The following is a 17610-nucleotide window of genomic DNA, read 5'->3' as shown; positions in this document are numbered from 1 at the left end:
GCAGAGTACCATAGCAGCCAAAGCCTAGTCAGACCAGGAAAACCCCGGAGAAAACCGGAGAGAAAACCGGCTAACAGGACAAAACTCATAGACATAAAAACAGAGTCAACGGAACATTCCAGAAGCGATCATGTTTGAACAAAATGTGGGAAGGTTATGAACTGTTCGGAAGTGGGCGACTCCGAGCCAAGAGAGGAAAAACCCCGGAGGAGGATATCCTGAACGAAGCGATAGCGGTGGGGAATAAAACGCCGACCGCTAAACACTAAAACCGCCCGTGAGCAGTAAGCAAGAGAGCGCCAACAAGATAACGAAACACCAAACAGGTAGTAGCAAAAAGGAGGGGGAACGCCAAAGTAAATAAAGCGGAAGACAGTTAGGTGGAGAACGCTAACTGGCCTCGTGATGAGATCCCAACAGTGAGGTGCGAACGTGGAAGCACCACAAAGGGAAATAGTCGACGTGAAAAGGAAGGGGGAAGGATAGGCCAGGAGGTTGGTAACCCAAAGCAGCGACCAGGGGTGGGACAGCACTCCCGGGCGCCCAGAGATTCTCATAGATCCCCTCGCTATGTAAGCTGTCTCACACACAAGAGCGAGAGAAAAAGAGAGGAAGGGCAAAACCTCTACGGCCAGGAGAGCAATGAAAGATAAAAGGAGTGTGAACAGGAGTGGGGAGAGCACTCCTGGTCACCTCCAGGTCCAGGTGGAGTGCCAACTCAGACACCAAGGACAATCAATCAATGCAGAGGGAGGGGGATTTAGGCTACGACATAAAATATGGATAATTGCTCTCAAGCCTTGGAAAGTTAACAAACTTGAAAACAAACCAAGGGGAGAGAGAGAGCAAAGGATAAAAGGGAGAGAAGGGGACTCTCAAAACCACAAAATAACATATATATAGTCGGTAAAAGAAGTGTGAACAGGAGTGGGGAGAGCACTCCGGTCACCATTGGTAACAACCCAAAGAAGGATTGAACTAGGATAGGCTACGCAGGTAAACCCTCGCTATTCCAGCTTAACTTATTAGGAACATTAGCCTAAGTGAAAAGCCGAAACAGGGAGAGGTGGACGAGGCAATATATCCAAGTCAAAAACCAAACAAAGGGAAGCACCAGACATAAAACACACATGTACAGAACGAGATCACCGACATGAAACTCATACATTTTTCGAGATCGCCCCCGCTTAAACGAATTTTTCCCCGAAGGAAAAAGTGTTACAGCCAACCCCTAGGCTAACCTAACTGAGGCGTATGTAAAGGAAGGAAGCCTAGAGAGGTAAAGGCTACAAATAACTCAAAAAAAAAAAAATCATAATAAAACAAAAATTGTCTGTAAGGTACATGTAGGAGGATAGGCAGGCCCAACACGACATGGACGTGAAGGGACATGACCGACCTCCAGTTAAATGAAAGTATCCCAAAATTCAAAAGCATCCAAGCACAAGATCAAAAATTAAATGTAACAATGAAAATCATGTTCCCATACACTTAGAGAAGTGAGTCTAAAACAAGGCAAAATAAAGCCAAAATAAGAAGCGAATAGGCCCGAGGGGAACCACGTAGCCTAAACAGCAAGACAGCACTTGATCAGGAAGGGAACACAAAATTCACAAAATAAACAAAATTATGAAAACAAAGTAAAACCGTAACAGTAACAATGAAAATAAGATCCCCAAAGGCTAAGAGAAGTGAGTGACAAAATAAAGCATAATGAGGCCATGATAATGCTTAATGGGCTCGAGGGGGAAGCTCGTAGCCCAAACGCTCAACAACATTTCTCGTGTGAAGCCACGAAAAAAGCGAATGGGCCGAGGGGTAGCTCGTAGCCTCAAACGCTAAACATCACTCCCAGAAGAAGCCATGATAAAAGGCGAATGGCCCGAGTGGGTAGCTCGTAGCCTAAACGCTTAAACATCACTACCATAATAAAATCACTCAGAATGAAGTCATGAAAAAGCGAATGGGCCCGAGGGGTAGCTCGCCCAAACGCTAAACAGCACTTCTCGTAGTAAATGGGTACAGAACAAACAAAAATTAATCAAACCTACTAAAGATAGGGATCATTAATGGTAAAACATCCCAAATAAAAAGGGATACAAATAAAAAACACAAAACAAATATGCCGAGCCAAGACCAAGAGAGGTCAAGAGACGACGTGAGAGGAGATCGAGACGGGCGTTATAAATTCCTTTAATTATTAAACTAAAGGAAAATAAGAAGCCTCAATCACCTAAAAAACAACAAAACACTGGTACTCAAGTAATTGAAGAAGAACCTTGCGAGGATGCCATAAAAATCCAAAATAGAGCACAAAATAAGGATCACAACGAAATTACGTGAACGAAAAAACGTGCTAAAATGGAATGAGGCTAGTGTTGCCTTGTATACAGTCCGCGAGTAGTGCATGGGCTTGTATCGGCACCCTCTCGCTGGGACTTTTGACATTGGGAATCTCTATAGGATAAGGTTCCGTGTTTTGTAGTTCACCCTTTTCCATACACGACTCCATCTAGTGGAGCTCGCTCTGGGGTAGTAACTCCAGCATTTCATTTAGCTTTCTCTGGTATCTAGCAACGGAATTACCTAGAAATAAGTGCTGAATGGACTATTTCACCGGGTGACACGGGACCCCGATCCAGAAAAGACAATGTTAAATTTTCATTATACTTATTTGTGTTATTATAATTAGGCAGTTTAACCAGAACACTTGATTGCACACTCACTGCTTGTCCAAAGGATTTTTCTTTATCAGTAATAAAGTTTAGATTTTATAATGGGGTTAATTGAAAATGATGGAGATTGACAAAATTCTTTGTATCCAAAACCTGGCAATCCTTGTCAAATTATTCAGAGTCAGACCAAAAAAACATTCAATTTAAAAGTAGGGACTTTATCATATGGGCTGCTCATCAAATACCCAAGGGTCAAAACAGTTACCAACTCCAAGGTAAGTCAAAATTACTTGTGTGTATCTTTGGTATATATTACCCGGGCTGCACTTTCTGTTCTTTTTGCCATCCTCATTCTACCAAGGCTCTCATAGTTACCATACCTGATACATCCTAATATAATTCCATGGTCTTCATGACTGACTTTCAGCCTGTGGAAAAGAAAACCCTTAAGACATCATCTCTGTAATTCTGGTTCTCTGTAGGTGGAGCCTAATATGCTCAATGGACAAAGCATGCCGGCCTCTTCATTATCAAAGACAAGGAAGGAATGGTGGAAGATCTATAGTTCTAACTATTGGTCATTTGAGTTTTCACTAAAATGCCAGGTGCTAAATGAAAAATTCACAAACAACCAACATCTGGGGTGCACAACCTTTCTGGATAAGGCACAAAATCTCACTGATCCATCTTGAAGATTCAAATGCCATTGGAACAATTGTCTCTAGTGTGATGTCCAGCAAAGAAACTTTCTTGAATGATTTGTAAAAATGCTTCTTAAGATTTCAGGGCAAGGCAGAGATCCCAAGTATGAGGATTGTGAGGCTCAAAAGGTACTTCCTCCACAAAGTGCTGGATGAGGCCTTGTAACATTACTGAAGAACCTATGTTGAGCCTAATAAGTTCGAAAGCCTACAATATGGAGGCTTTATCTCTCAATGGCCGAGGAAGAAACACTCTTGAATCACTGTGAGGTCTGCTATCAAGGATAATATTGCCACTGACTGAATCAACCATGTTCCTTTTAACACAAACTACAGAATCAATCCCACTTAGTCTAGTACTAATGGTGGCTTCTTGACCTTGAAAAACTGTGATGACTGCAGAACTGCTGAAGCTGTACTGAATAACCTAAGACAAGGGGCATCCAGGTTGGAGTGGACTCTGTGGAGGAAAGGAATATAAAATTTAGGCCAAGACCTTATGGGACATATGAGGTCATTCAATGCTGAAAGGGAAATTGTGAGTAAAGAGGTTTTAAAGGTGTTACAGGAGAAAACCCTTGCAGTTTCACAATGAAACAGTTGTTAGGAAAGGGCAGAAAGTAAGAAAGAGAATATGAATACAAGTAAAAGGAATGAAAGTGGGTGTAGCTAGGGGCTGAAGGGACATTGCAGAAACCAAGTAATTCCTACAGTGCTCCATATGAGGTACTGTACGTCAACAGCACTACCCCACTAAGGGGGTCTGTGGAAAGGTAGCAGCTAGAGTTCCTTTCAGGCTTGTAGACTTCTGGGATTGTCCTTCTTTGACAAAAGGACTATTAGAATCATTCTTATGTTGCTGGAGGCACAGAGCTGTAGTACCTGCCTGGTGAAGACAAACATTGAAAAGGCAGTATCAACCAGGGTAATGCAGGTGTACCAATAGTGTTCTTCAGAAATAAGAAGCCATTTAACTTGGATTTTTCTTGCTGAGACAGTCAGTTATTATGCTGTGCTTCCCTAAGATAATCCTTTGTAATGTACTGACCTTACTGTCTGCCCAAAAGAATTTGACTGTCAGTCAACACAAGTTTCTGATGAAGTACTGACCTGAATGCACAAGTATGCCAATGTTATCAGATGATTTCACTACAACTATTGTTCTTCCTACCAAGAGACTATTGATTGAATGCTTGGAAGTTATACGCCATTTATTGCGCTGTATAGTTAGTTAGTTATAAATGATTTGTTTAACCAGACCTCTGAACTCTTTTAGGGTTCTTCTCGGGCTGGGAAAAGAATGGGGGAAAGAGTACATAAAAAATCTCGGGCTGGGAAAAGAATGGGGGAAAGAGTACATAAAAAATTAAGTAAACTAAATAAATAAATAAATAAAAAAAAAAAGGGGGAATTAGAGGAAAAAAAGGGGGGGTTAGATTATATTTTACTTATCAATTTAATTTTAAGAAGAGAATGATATTATTAATAGAAAAGTTATTACCTTCTGCTAGAATATCCTTTATTGATTTATTTTGTAAAATCCTGTATTGATGAAGTAGATGTTCTCTAAAACCATGATTTGAAGCATCTACAGTATATACATTGGTACTGTACCACCAAAATTTAAAAGTGACTAGGGATTTGGATGCCACACAAAGCTCCTAGAATGGGGGTGGCAACCCCCTGCCCATGAGGGATTTCAGTCCAACCTGCCAGTTTAACACATGGACACTAATTATCTAACAACTGTTGCCTAGTTTAAGGTATTTTGCTTCTGTCATCGAGAAATATTTCACCTGATGTGAAGTTATCAAACAATAAGCAGAAACAAGTGTCTTATTAAATGATTTCTGAATTTGCATTTTTTTGTTGATTGTATTAGTTGTACCATGTTATTCCTGCAGTAAAATAAGAACCTTGGTTAAATAATGTTACATCATCATCGTTGATTTTTCTTCAAACCTCCAGACCAAGGCAGCCTTCTGGACAGAGCAGTCCGAGGTCAAGACAATTTATTATAGTACATTTGATACTGTGACCCTCAAGAGACTGCATAGTAGTCTGGCCCTCTCTCCTAAAGATTGCCGAACCCTTCTCTAGAACCTCCCCTCAAGCTACAACTGGGTAATTGCAAGATACAGATGCTGCTGACCACATCAAATGTGGTCTGTCGAAACTCCTAAAATAGTGTTCTTAGTGTTTTCATCTAAATTTGTGACATAACTGACACTAATCACCTGATTAGCTTTTTATCTTATACAGGTGATATTACTTTTAAATACTGATGTTTTGTTTTACACTTTTAAAATATTGATACTGTACAGTAAACCCCATATTCGCATGGGATGCGCAACCTCCCCCCCTAATAGCTAAAATCCAAGAATACTTAAAACCCCTCTAAAAACACTTATTTTGAAATTCTAAAAATGCTTATACCTGAGCAGTTTAATAGTTTTATCACAAAAAGTGCATTTAGTCATGAAAATTATGTGAAAATACAGTAATTAGTGAATGTTTCTTAGTGAAAAATACCAGGAATGGGCAAATTTTCCACAAATAATGTGTACATACGTTCCACAGAAATCTGCGAATAGATGAGTCTGCGAATACGAGAGTTTACTGTACACTAGTACCAGCTACCTAAGAAAAAATTTACAGCATATGAGTTTTAGCATGCCCAGATGATACACCATGCAAACATACTGGTTTATTTTTCACTACAAATATGGTTAAAACTACATCATGCTGGCAAGTTGTCACGACTACATCATAAAGAAAGGGAAAAACATAAATGGTCATTATAACTGATATTTCATGTGTATGACAAAAAGATTATCTCTTTAATTGTGTCAGTTATTTCACATAATTATGTACTTATTACAGGTGTTTAGAGAGGTTTTTCTGAAACACCAGTAATCTGGAGCAACTCCAAGGTGAAATGTCTGTGAGGAACCAGCTTCTTCAGCAAGGCAAGATGGCCTGATGCCACAACTTGGCCAGATGATTTGGACTGTGCCAAAACTGCTGAATTAAGGATGACAATCTGAATCACTTTCAGGCTAATTCCTCTTTTTTATTGACGATCATTCCCAGGAACTTAGCTCTGATTAAAGGTACCAGTCCAACTTCTTATAGTTCAACTGAAGTACAATGTATTTTGTAAAGTCCTTTTCTGTGCATATTGGAGCCATTGGTCTGGAAAGCACTGGTTAAGAACAGCAAACACATCTAACCAGAACAGGTGCTACAAAGGAGACAAGGGTCCCTGTCAAGTGAGGACTTGAGGCATGGCAGGTCTTACTTGTTACTTGGAAGTCCTTGATAATTATGGGGGACATTATGAAGACATTGTAATTCACTAAAATTTAAACATTATCAAACCACATATCAGGTGGGTCCCAGTGAGGAGAAGATGACTATACAAAACTCACAAAAAAGTGTAAAAAATAGCTGAGTAACACTGAAAAAACTGATTAGCAATGGAATGAATGTGCTGAATTAAGAAAATTAAGAGCAGCAATGGGTAAACTCATACACTGACACAGATTCATTAAAACTAAAAATTAAAATAAAGTAAATGTAAATAAAAGGCAAATAAAAAGTATATCAAAACCCCTGAAAATTAAGCAAAGTATAAACCCAGTGCGTTTCATTTTCGCTGCAGCACAATAAATTTATCGGATGAATGAGTGGTTTGAATGAAAAACCACACTAGCAATCACTAAATAAACAATGACCTACTTGCCAGTTAGCAACAAAACTTGAACAATCCCAAAATAAATGAAAAATATGAGCTTGAATGAAGCAAACACTGCTGAAGAGCTAAATTCTAATGGTAATTAAAGTACTTACACCTGCCAAAGTAGACAATCTAAAGTGATCCCAGCCACTACAAATTACATATACATGTGGAATTCACTCTTTATCACTTAGGAATGAGTTTGAGCTGCTCAAAATAGCAGGCTCACAAAACCTAAAGTTTGTGATGCAGCTGTGCATCCAGAGGGCACATGCATAGGAACATTATCCTTTACTGTTTGACATGTGACAGACTGGTGGACCTCATAACATTCTGGAAACGAATAAAGGCAATATGCACTTGAAAGATTAATGAATTATGATGACAGTACTGATAATACATTACAATATCAATACAAGAATACATTTTTAAAATTGTTAATACAAAATATTAAGTATGAAAATAATTATCTTTACCATTATAGTACATGAATGAGCAGTATTATAGCAATACAGTAATATATAATGTACTCTAGTAACTACAGTATGTATAGTACTCCTTTTGCCTTTGCTAGAGTGAGAAAAGTGTTTATGACACTTGCAGAGTGATTAATTTCACTGTATACAGTACAGTACATAAATGAAAAACAAAAGCTTGTTAGAAGTTTTGGTGGTTTGGAATTCCTACTATCAGGAAAAGTATGTTAACTGAAATGTTTTAGGCTTAGTCAGCCAAGTAAAACAACATTTTCAGAGAAACACATATTACGAGTCTATGTTTTCACATACAATAATTTTAGAATAATTCTCTAATAATGTAACAGAAACATGCCATAACAGAGTACTAACAGTACAGGACTCAATGTAGGAAAGAAAATAGTGAGAAAAATTAATTTCCTCTTTGCAGCAGAGTCACATTTCTCATAAATTTTGTTATTGTATTGGATTATGAAAAGAACTGTACAGGACACAATACACACTTCTTGGTCAGTATGTGGTAGTTACCCCTTCATAACATTTCACAAAAAGCTGCAAAACCTCAACAATGACTTTCAATTAAGTAATATAATTCTGAAAATGTGAAAACCATTGAAACCCTAGATTAGATGATGAAGACACTACCATTTTAATCACTTAAATGACTTAAAATTATTATACAGTACTTTCTATACAAACTACAAAAGCACTATACAGACTGTAGTGGTCCACAGTACCTTAAATAATTTCAATTATCAAAATTGCAAAATTCCAGTAAGCGATTCATATCACTCAAAAGGTCAAAATGATCAATTTTCACTTTTGTCATTTTTCATTTTCAAGAAACTAGGTAGTTCTATACACACCTGAAGAAACAACCGATAAGCAGCTAACAATGATTCTACCTATCATCACATCACTTTTATATAAAAACATTTACATAATTTATCCAAAATTCAATTTGCAGTAAGCTGTAAACATTAAATGCACCTTATTGCACTCCTGTACAAAGAAAAAGTTCACGAGCAATTTACAATTCTTGTATGTAAGTCCATAGAACCATTCAAGTTATTCCAATGACTATCACAAATCTTTTGAAAACTGTGATACATATATTTGAAATAAGTATTCAAAATATCTACTTAGTTTCTATTAAACTTCTTAAAATTATAGTTTCAGAAAATATAAACCTGTTATGGTTTTTGAAATGCCACTTCAGTTACTTGGATTACTGTTGCATTTATATTTTAAATATGAGTTGTGCTAAAACCCTGAGTTTTACAAACACTCATAAGTCTACCTTGAAAGGTAGGAAGTTTAACCCTATTTGTGCATATTTTTGAGTGAAGATCCATATCCAGTCTATAAATGAATGAATGGATGTCTACCTCCTTTTAAAAAACATATGAAGTATAACACTAAACACTCCTAAAAACACAATAAAAAACTATTTACTTACAGTAACAAAAGTAGTCACATTGCCTCATTTATCATAAAATGCTGTACCTACTTTTCAAACCAGCCTAGATAAAAATTTGGTTTATTTTCTAAATACACAGTCTGAAAATTGACAAAAACATTTAATTAATCACATGACTGCTTACAGCAGACCAAGTCCTACTTGCAAAGAAGCCAGTGGTTTTCAGCTTTCTGGTGAGATCTCTCTCCCTAAGGGGAGCTTTCCATTTCAGCTAATACCACTCATTACATTGTTTGCAGATGGAGCCCAGAGGTAAGGGTGTTTCAGTAAAATATAAACCTACAAGAATAGAGTAAAAACTGCTTGAAAGATTTTTTTAAAAACATTTATGTGAATAGGCAGTATAACCAATAATACGCATTACCTTCCCAATCTATTAGTTAAGAAGTATGAGTCTTGTACATTCTTATGATACTGACAATTCCAACAATATGCTAAAATGATAAAAGCTCTATCTTTTGTGAAAAAGAGAAGTACTGCCCATCACAATAATGCTTCTGCATCCAACTTGCCTTAGGGGTTAAATTATTTTTGCACTGGTTCAAAGCCAATTACACTGATAATCCAAACTAGAGGAACTGGGAGAAGACAACCAATGTTTCCTTCAGAGACATGGAACATATACAAGTGAACTTATTCAAGGAAACAACAGAACCATTTCCAGAAGCACTAAACAACTGACTGAGATGTACACTGGGTATGTAGCACCCGGACATACATAAATTTATGGGTACTACTTTAAATATAAAAGAACAAATGAAGACTTCCTGAAATTTTAATCAAGACATGATGCTCAACTCCCAATGCTAAAATACATTACACAGCAGATGAAAGAACCTGAACTGTTTTTAAATATAAGAATTCAAACGTACAACTGGGAACAGTTTGTTAAATAAAATGAAATGTTTTATCTGAATATTATTTTTAAATGGACTAATAAAACTGGATATATCATTCTTTAAAATGAGCCAATTTTATAATTACTGTACTCTTATTAGATTTATCAGTCCTTAGTATCATGCTGAGTGGTGCTCTAACCTTCCAAGAGATCAAACAATGAAGTGAGAGCTACTAAAGGAACAACTAACAAATGCTTAGTTCATTTGGAATGGTATTCTGAATGGCAATTATGGCACATATACAATATAAATTAGGTTTGCTTTTTGTATACCACAACATGCTATAAAAAATGGAAGGCAGATGTAACAAATGCCTATTTCTACTGTTAAAAACTGAAAACTCAAATAGTAAGCTCAAGTCCAATCTATAGCACTGCCTGATACTACACTCTACTAACTTTAACCTATATAAGAGAACACAGAAGTAAAAAGCAATTATGAAACATAATAATAAACAAACATAACAGCTAATAATAAATACAGTTAACAAGAGATGTTATGACAATACTGGATTGGTTGACAAAATTGTCTCTTGACACAAGAGTGAAAATATATAATTTTGAAAATAAAGACATTAAGATTATATATGCAAAACAATTCCAGTATACAATGCCAAAATTTACGATCAGATCTTATTCATACAGTGAAGAATAGCATTACATGCCAATACACTATATACTTGAAGTCTGTGGTGTTGTCACCACTTCAATCTTAAGCATACATTAATGTTATTTTAACTGGATTTCTTTACATCATGAAGTATAGGTTTTGACAATCACATACAATATACTGTATGTGGTTTGGTAATTATCAAGAATTGTTCTTAGTTCCTCGTTGGGCGAGTCGGTAGAGTTGTTGGCTAGCACTTGCTAGGCCCAAGTTCGAGTCTCTGGCTGGCTAATGAATTAGAGGAATTTATTTCTCGCTATAATGTGGTTCGGATTCCACAATAAGCTGTAGGTCCCTTTGCTAGGTAGCCTGTTAATGAGCTCAGTGGTCTGGTTAAACTAGGATATACTTAAATTCTTAAGAATTGTTCCTTATCTATTAGTTATTCATTACTGATAATACTTATATTTCTAGGCAACTCATAAATGAAACAAAAATGAAGACCAATTCTGCCTAATCAACATTATGGTGAATGTTTACCAGTAAATGTGTAATTGTTTACCTACTTTATTTCTCGGCATTAAAGATACTATTTTTCTCTGAAATATGTGTCGGTAATTTACTGTGCATTCCAGAGGCTGAAGGTTACTGTTCACAGTCACAAGATTCACTCCTGCTTTGGTAAATCTTACTATAGCAGACTTGAAATCAAAGATGTTTGCCCGTTACTTATACAAATGGTAACTACTATACTCCATATATTTTGTGGTTTGAAGGTTAAAATTTTCTTATTCACAATATTTGTATAGTGTGATGCTATGTTTATTTGGTTGTTTCTACAAAGCGTACCTCTGCAATTTTGTTATTTCATATCTTCTAATGTGGTGTTTACTTTTTCATTTATCTGAGATTAAAATAAAAATTTCAGCATAATCATACATATACTAACAAAATCCTGAACAACTGCATCAGCTGTAGCCCCATCCATCTGCAAGCACTGAGACACTGTTGACCAAGAAAATTTCTTATGAAACATGACTGGTCAGTTCATACCATATACACGGTAATCAGTTCCAATTTTCAGTTCACTGCTATGTGAATTTCAGAAAAACTCAAGTATTAAAATTAATGAATATGAAAAACACATAAAACATAGTATTTTCAAAATAAATGTACTGGAAAAACTACAGTCAAAGCCTGCATTGCGAAAGTCAAATATGAGCAACACATCAACTGAAAAAACTATCAACTCATGATAGTGCAACCTAATTTTTTTATTTATTTATTTTTTTTTTTTCAATTTTGTTAGTCAAAATTAAGATGTATCTTGGAGGTCAGAGTGACTTTGACGCCAAGAAATTTGGTACATATTTTACACCATACTCTCTATATACTGTACTGACCATAGGAAATGTATACGGTGAATGTTAAATTTGGTTAAATTGCTAATGCAATTAGTTTTTATATAATTCTGGCCTTCACAAGTTTCACTAGATCAGTATTTTAAGGAAACACTACAAATAACAGAACCAACTGGACTGCATTAGTAACTTAGCTATAACTAAAAACTTAATATTACATGTAGTAACAACATCAAATTACCTTGCATAGTAATCTAGAATAATACAATACTTCAATATTAAACCTGCCACATCTTAAAGAAAATAAAGAAGAATAATAGTTTGATTACTACAATTAAAATCTTATATAAATACCTACTCTTATTAATTCTAATATTCAGATGCCATTAGGCCTCTGAGAGACAACTTCTATATTGGACTAATGATTACAGTACCTCTACCTGCATAAGAGAACAGTATGACAGCATCAACTGGAAAGCACCTTGAACAATTTGAAGACGAATTACAAATTATAACTGTTCCACATGCAATGTTTATGGAACACATAAAAAATAAAAAAAAAAGGCTTCATAAATAAAATTACAAACCTTGTATATGATACTTTACATACACCAGCACAACTAGTCAAAACTCGCAGACCCAAGATATATAGGTAGTTGTCACAAGCTGAATTCATAAGCAGATTCTCTTTTCGAAGCTAACCCTTCTGAGTATGGAAGATAGGCAGGAACTCTCCTCTATTTCCTGGCATCAGCTGACTCTCTCCTCAAACCTGGCCCTCTTACAAGTAGGCTTGGCAAGTGTGAGTACTCTTCTGCCACTGAGACATTCATTAGTATCTGGCTGAGACATTCATTAGTATCTGGAACTGTCGTACATGCAACAGCTATCCAATCGTTCTTCATCTGTATTCCTGTGTTGTGTGTTTAGTCAGCTCTACAAAATAATCTAAGCAAACCAATAAGCTAAAATCCCTAAGTCTCAGGGCTGACCTGAAGGGTTTGTTCTTACAAAAAGATTAAAGATTAATCCAACTTCATCCCATAAATACATCTTTAAGAAAACTATGATCGGGGAGACTAAAACTGTTCTAGTTTTTTTTCTTAATTTCTTTAAGAGATTTGTGTCCAAAATCTATTTGCTGTTAACTGGAATTTGGCATTAATGCAAAATCACTAAACATGGTTTATTGTTGATTTTAATTCTCTACATATAGGAACTCTACAAGGTCTAAGTCTCACTGACAGAGTTCTTAAGGGAAACTACAAATATTTATTCCTGAAAGGCTTAACTGGAACCAAATAATCTATATTTGTTCTGGGAGGGGTCCAGTCAGTCCCTAATAGTTGGCAGTTATTGATTAAATACCTTTGTCATATTACTTAAATCTTTAGAGTTTCTATTTCACTTCTTACTGTGAATGGAAGCTCAAATCTTGCAATCCTGTCAATTCTTCAAACTCTGACCTTCTTAAAAAAAATGGGTGAATACTGTATAGAGACATATCAAATTAGGAAAAAAATTAGTACGACTTCTTTTTCACTATTTTCTGTGGCAACCTATGTTCATACAAAATAAATGATCAGAAAGAAAGTGCCCAAGACTGAATTCTCTGGAGACAGAGGCTCTGAGAAGGCACTGATGAAAAGAAATGAAGGTGGTATAAGAAAGAAACTGTTAAACAGCTGTTGTGTAGAAACCAAGAGAAGAAGCGCTTAATGGAGCCATATTCGTGAAGGCATTCTCATAACATCATGCATCCCTGTTATCATCTGGCTGCACGAGTGCCATAAGCTGACTACAGCGACAATATGAGTGACAATGTTATATATACTTCACTCAGTAGGCTTTGCCTGAAGGAATGAGGCTCCCAATGTTTCAAGTGAGGTTTATGTTACTGACAGTCTGCATTCCTCTGGATATTCTGCTCTGCATATGAAGAACTGAATATCTCAGGAGCAGAGTTGACCCAAGCATATGACCCCTACTCTTCAAAGTCATTTTCAAAGAGAATATTGGAAGCCCACTATACTCTAAAAGAGCCAAGTCTCTCTGAAGTGACATCAAGTCCCTTAGTACCCGGACCAGGACACTTTTTTTATTACAGCATAAGGGTTAAGGCTAGAGATATTTGTTTCTATAAGCCCATCAGTATGCTAAAGGAGAGTCAGCTGTTTTGTACTTTGATGTACTCATGAAATTACCAGGTCCTTAGTCTGACCCTACCCATCTTTACCTACCCAATCAACAGTTACAACAAGCAGTTTTTTCTCCATCTCGCAAGTTTCAACATACAGTACGTGATAGTACCAATACATGTAATAGGATTGCAATATGTGTAATTACTTACAATTTACAGTGTCTTCAAATCTGTAATGTATGTTGCCAAAAGTAAATTCCTGACACCAATATGGGCATTGCCAGATTGTTTGCAGCAGAATGCTTTCAAATGTGTAATTCAGCAAACTTCCCCAACTCCTACCATTAATTCAGTACCCTCATACCAAAGTTCACAATACAAAAGCTTGTCATATACTGTATATGCTACTGACTTTAAGACACCCAGCTGGTAAGTATTAAATTTAAGGAAACAGAATCAACCCCAATTTCAAAATCTGATGATTCAACTATTTTACAGAATATAAATGTATGAAATTTAAGCCATATGGCCCAGTCTTGGGGCTGTAAAAGCCCATTCATTCCTAGCTATTGAAATATGATATTACTTCTTACTTTACCAATTAAAAGCTAGTTTTATTAATCACGATTATCATCAATCTTTATGAGTTAAATCACTAACCAGTTTGCCAGATTCATGCCTGCTTTCCAACTTTTGTTTTCAAAGTCCCATAATGTTCTGAATCATTAGCGTCTATCCTGCTGACTTTTCTTGCAAACCTTACTATGGAATTCTGTTGAGAAAAAAATTGAAAACAACTTCAAAAAACCCCAACAAATGTCCTTCAAGAAGAAATCTCAGAGGGTGAAATGGTGAAATTAAGAAGTGCTCCAAATTACAAGGGTAACAAGAAATGAGAATATGAGTGGCATGACCAAAAATGCAGAAATTTTCGTAGTTTGAGTTCAGTTGGAAAATTCCTTTGTTACATGAAGTTTCTGAGAATATTGCAGTGGTTAAATTGGAACTGAAACTTGTGATCAGACCATTCAGTTTTAGGACTCTGACCTGCTTCATCACTGTGTTTGTAATTGTCTATACCTTACAACAGTAAACTTCAAAAACTAGATACAGTATTTAACAGTTAGCTTTTTATAAAAGCTTGGTTGGCTATCATAGTAAAATCAAAGATCAATGATAAATGTGCATTAAAGTATCATGCATATACACTGAGTAATGTTTGATATATATATATATGTATATAAATTCAGCTGTCACTGTCCCCAGTTCTTATACCAACTGTTGTCTCAATTGTTGCTTACGTTAAACTGCAATTTTAAAATGTCTCTGTTTACGTTAAATTACATTTTAAAATGTCTCTGTTAAGGAGAACCTGTATTCTGTGGGACTATGAACCTTGTTTCCTTAAAACTGTACTCCACTGGTAGACTGGATCACAGTGTTAAAGTATGTTGACTATACACAAAACTATACAACGAAAACTAGATTCTTTCAGCACAAATCTTACCAAGTAGAATGTTTACAGTTCATATAAATCTTAAAGAAAATAATCTAAATCAGCATTTTCACAATACACTTTCTCAATCATGAACACATTCTATGCTGGAAAATGAGGAATCAGTGAACATTTCTGAAAAAAAAAAAAAAAAACACTAAACTGGCCTAAATACACAGCAAGTAATAAACTGGCCTAATTACATAGCAAGTAATAAACTCCATCTCTGAAACCAAATTAGTAATAAAATCATTCATCTTTAAAACCAAATTAAAACTAAAATCAATATTGATTTAAAGATACAAAATTGCTTTCACTTGCAACCTCTATTGTTTTATAATCACATTAGACTCTTACATGACCTAAAACTCTAGCTCTGACAACAAAATAGTACTGGTTGTTCTAAAATTCACATCTCATTCAGTTGTACATGTACATTTATAAAATAAAAATGTAAAAAGATCATGCAATTTACTATTATAACTTCATTAAAAGTGGTTTACATGTAGAATTTCTTAAAAAATAATTGATATTGTACTGTGTTGGTTACTGTTTGTTGGAAAGAAAATAAGCCATAAAATAATCACATGAAAAACCAAATAATATTGGGAACACAGTACTCTCAGCATAGTCCAATGAAAACTAGGTGCTTCCTTATAACTTTAGTGTCAAGATGGACGGAATACCACTTCACCCAAAATACTACTATGTATTAAGAGGCCATACTCAAGAAATCAGATGGAATACAAGGTTTCATGATGCCAAATACATTTAATGATATAACAATGGACTAAAGGCACTGTAAAGTGCTAAATTTTAACACGTTATGACCCACATAATGTGAGGATCAAGTCCCTTAATATACCACGACTAATTTTAGGATAAGCAAAAATAAGGTAACATAACAAAAAGAATGCTGTATGACCCCTGCCTATAAATGACATTTTCTCATTAACTCTCCTTACTTAATATCAATTTTGAAACTTAAGTTATTTTGCCCTTTCTCCTTATAAGTAATGACACTTAACAGTTTTATCTTTTATTATACTTTCCTATTCTCAGCACTTAAAATAAAATAGGGTTTGCAACAGTGAAAGTTACAATTCTTTCATTTTGCTAATAATATATATCAATTGTAAACTGCTAATTAGTGGTTTTTAAAATTCTGGCTGAAAGCTAGTCATACAAGTATAAAATTCATTTTGAAAAATCTGAGCATACAAATCCATGAGGTGATTAACATTAAATTAATTTCTCCTGAATAAAAATAAAAATGTCTTTACAACACTGTCAATATGAACAAAGAGTAATATTAACAACCATCTTTTGCTCTGTGTGCACACTGAAAATAAATAACAGGACAGTTGCTGCAAAACTAATAATACTGTAAAGTAAACATTTTAGGAAAAAATAATGAACATACAAGGATGCACGAAGTGGAGATATACATTTACAGGAGACTACATGGATAATTAAAAAACACTACAGATAACTATAAATGCAATTAGTATTATGAACGATGCTATAATAACCATCACCACAAACCTGAAAATAAAAACAAAAATGTTACCACATGATATCTGTAACCCATATAACTACTGTACTTGAAAACTAGAGTGCATGCAATATTATACAATCTACTATTTCTGTGGAGGTATCAGAAAACTTGATGAAATAAAGTTATTCATTCTTCAGCCAATTTATAGGATAACTTTCAAAATGTGAAATTAGAGAAATACTACAGCATCAAATATAATAACCTACCTAGCTACAATACTGAGAAGCAATAGTAAGTTATTATTCTGCTATAAACTCTCATCTAGTTATCCCTTAAACGCCTACTGGACGTATCATACGTCGACTAAAATTGTTTGTTGGGTGCCAAGTGGATGTACCGTACGTCGACTACAAAAAATTTCAACCTTTGGTCACTTTGACTCGACTGAAATGGTCGAAAAACGCAATTGTAAGCTAAAACTCTTACATTCTAGTAATATTCAATCATTTACCTTCATTTTGCAACAAATTGGAAGTC

The 17610-nt window shown here is 35.3% G+C and overlaps 1 protein-coding gene across 10 annotated transcripts in view; it reads right to left on the bottom strand.

The window, feature by feature from the left end:
- Nucleotides 1-3125: 3125 nt before the first annotated feature.
- Nucleotides 3126-17610, bottom strand: part of LOC136838580 (arrestin domain-containing protein 1-like) — a 113192-nt gene continuing 98707 nt past the window's right edge. For 3 of the 10 annotated variants that reach the window (XM_067103781.1, XM_067103779.1, XM_067103783.1), the window contains exon 11: nt 3126-3836. The gene's annotated coding sequence lies outside the window, so the exon portion shown is untranslated. Of the gene's footprint in view, nt 3837-10933; nt 11585-12177; nt 17121-17610 lie in introns of those variants that run through there. The other 7 variants (XM_067103777.1, XM_067103775.1, XM_067103778.1 and 4 more) reach the window with 4 other exon arrangements.

The sequence above is a fragment of the Macrobrachium rosenbergii genome, chromosome 5 (assembly GCF_040412425.1).
Source record: "Macrobrachium rosenbergii isolate ZJJX-2024 chromosome 5, ASM4041242v1, whole genome shotgun sequence".
NCBI lineage: Eukaryota > Metazoa > Arthropoda > Malacostraca > Decapoda > Palaemonidae > Macrobrachium > Macrobrachium rosenbergii.
This window is presented reverse-complemented; position numbering and strand designations above follow the sequence as displayed.